This window comes from Parus major, chromosome 4 (genome assembly GCF_001522545.3).
Source record: "Parus major isolate Abel chromosome 4, Parus_major1.1, whole genome shotgun sequence".
NCBI lineage: Eukaryota > Metazoa > Chordata > Aves > Passeriformes > Paridae > Parus > Parus major.
The window spans coordinates 63,386,405-63,389,255 of NC_031771.1; the positions used below are offsets into that span (position 1 = coordinate 63,386,405).

The 2,851-nt window shown below is 50.2% G+C and overlaps 1 long non-coding RNA gene across 1 annotated transcript; it reads right to left on the reverse strand.

Annotated features, from left to right (window-relative positions):
- Positions 1-200: 200 nt before the first annotated feature.
- On the reverse strand, positions 201-2,724 carry LOC117244267. Its single transcript, XR_004497018.1, has 2 exons — positions 2,566-2,724; positions 201-1,263 (listed from the first exon to the last, which is right to left on the reverse strand). It is a non-coding gene; the product is annotated as an uncharacterized LOC117244267 (long non-coding RNA).
- Positions 2,725-2,851: the final 127 nt, after the last annotated feature.

Below are 2,851 nucleotides of genomic sequence, written 5' to 3' on the forward strand. Positions count from 1 at the left end.
CTGCAGTCTTTTTTATCTGCTGCCCCTTGGTGAACGGCAAGGATTCCCTCTCCTCCCCCATCCTCTCCTACAAGCAGTTGCTGACTGTGCAGCCTGGGAATACAGACATTAATCCACTTTCCAGACTTCTGTGGAGAACATAAGAAAAGTACTGTCGTTTTGAAATCAGTAAACCAGAAGATTAACCATAAAACCGAGAATTAAACATCTTAATTCTTTACCATTTTAAAATAACATCACACCATTTTTTGATGAGTTTATCAAGACAACAGTTTAGCAAACTAACATTCAAACAACCTAAAAGACAATTTTCCCAAGAGCCAGGTCTGCAAATACCATTTACTTTGATGACAGGAACTGGACCTTGATGATCCTTGTAGGTCCCTTGTAATGCAGGATATTCTACAATCCTGTGAGTTTCTGGGAATTCACTAACACAGAAATTCTTGATGTGCTTCTTTATCAACATGGATGCATTTTGACATGTTTTAGGTGTGATACGAAACCGTGCCTCCTTTAATTGATAAGAAGTTTCTGTGACAGTCTCAAAGGAAGATGGCAGCAGCCCAGACATTACTGTGTTGCAGGCAGGGGAATTTTAAATCAGAAGATGTTTTCTGCTTTGTACAGGTGGCCAACGGGAAGCTGGTTTAACAGAGTTGTGAATGTGTAACACAGTGACCACTACTGACAGCTCAGCTAAAGCCATGGCTGTTTAACCGTGGAATCCTGGCATGGTTTGGGTTGGGAGGGACCTCAAAGACCATCCTGTTCCACCCCCTGCCATTTGGGCGAGGCAGTCCCAGCGGTCAGGTGGTGATTCACACAGGAATTCAGGTTGGGCAGGACGCCGGGAGGCTCTGAAGCCTAACGCCCAGCTCAGGGTCAGCTGTGACACCGGGGCAGGTGATCAGGGCTTTCTGCAGCCACAGCTGGATCTGATGGTCACCCCCTGCGGGCATTTGATCTGCTATAAACACACAGTGATTAACGGCACAAAAATGGACATCAATCAGGGGAAAACAATTTACAGGAGCAGAATAAATAACTAAGGCTTCAAATAAAGACTCTTTTTTTCCTAGGCAGTTTGTATTTTCTGTTTTTGTTACAGTGAAAAACTATTTGTTGCATCCTTGGAGAAGACCAGCTCTGTTTAACATCCAAAATAAATTAATAAAGAAGGAGTCCTTGCTTGAGTGTGCTGAGATGACCAAGGAACCCAGCAGTGAAGAACTTCACAAATTAAACCCCTGTGCTGGTAACCTAAGAAACCAGAAGATAGTGCTTATGTTTAAGCATAATTTGTGATTAAATAAAGAGCAAAACCATAGAAAAGCAGCTGTTTGGGCCAAAATCTGCCCAATTACTGACAGTACACATCACACAAGTCCATCATTGTTGTGAGAATACAGAACTCTCGATTTTCCCATCCTGACCAGCACTGTGGACACAGATGAAGCAAGACTAGACTCAGACCAAATGCTGATATTCCAGTTAACTTTGCCAAATTTATTAGGAGCTTTTGTGTTACACAAAACACAGAGTCCTGTGTGTCCTGGGCTACTGCCTCCAAACACCAAAGCTCACAGACCCACCACCATAAAATCACAGAATGGTTTGGGTTGGAAGTGACCTTGAAGACCACTTAGTTCCAATGCCCCTGCCATGTGTAGGGACACCTTCCACTAGTCCTGATTACTCAGAGCCCCATCCAGCCTGGCCTTGAACGTTTCCAGGGATGGGACATCTGCAGCTTCCCTAGGCAGTGCCTTTCCTGTTCCAGTGCCTCCCCACTCCTACAATGAAGATTTTTTTCCTAATACTCAGTCTAAACCTGCTGTCTTTCACTTTGTAGATACTCCTCCTTGTCCTGTCACTATAAGCCATTGTCAAGTCTTGTCCTATCTTTTCTCTAATTTTCCTTCAGGTACTGGAAGGCCACAGTTAGGTCATTCAAAGCTTTCTCTTTTCCAGACTGAACAGTCCCAATTTTCTCAGCATTTCCCCCCTGGAGAAGTGCTTCATCCCTCTCATCAACTTGGTGGTCTCCTCTGAATTCGCCTGGAGCTGGTGTTAACCAAGTGGAATTAGTTCTGAGGCATCTCTTCGAACACATTTTTATGAGCTGCTGCCAGTCCAATGCACTTCAGCCTGTTGGCCGACCCAACACCCAGCAGGAAGTTTACCGACCAATTAACAACCCAACGACAAGTTAAATACTCCGTTTCCGGCTCGTCGGGCTCCTTAACTCAGCCCTGACGCTGCTTAGCATTACCTGTGCGATGTTTGGGGCACAAAACATTTTTGAGCTGCGAGAAGAGCTCCCCGCAGGCTGGCCGGAAGGGAACCCCTTGTGCCCGAGTACCACCCGGGGGTCACCCCAGCAGTGACACCACACCCACCCCACGGCCCTAAACCGAGACTCGGAGGAGCCGTCCCGGCCCCCCGAGGCCTCCTCGGGCCGGGCGCCCCTCAGGCCTCGGCGTCACCATGGCAACAGCGCTCCTCAGGCCCCCGTGCTTAGCTGCCCATCTCCCTGCCTGATCCGCAACACCCCCGGGATACCCGTTCTCCGGGCAGACTCCCACGCGCCACCTGACCGGGAAGCACTTCCTGTTCCCGCCGGGGCACCGGAAAAAAGACCCGCCCATCCCCGCCGCCGGCGGCCCGGAGCTGCCCGCCGCGCCGCCTGACTGAAAATCGCCGCTCCGCCCTGCATTGCGCGAAGGTCCCTCGCTGAGGCGTCCGCGGCGCTGCCTGTGCGGAGCGCCGGGAGGTCCCCGCGTGTCCGCGGCGCTGCCTGCGCGGAAGTGCGGCGGCCCGAGGCGACGGTGCCGCGCGGGAGCGGGGC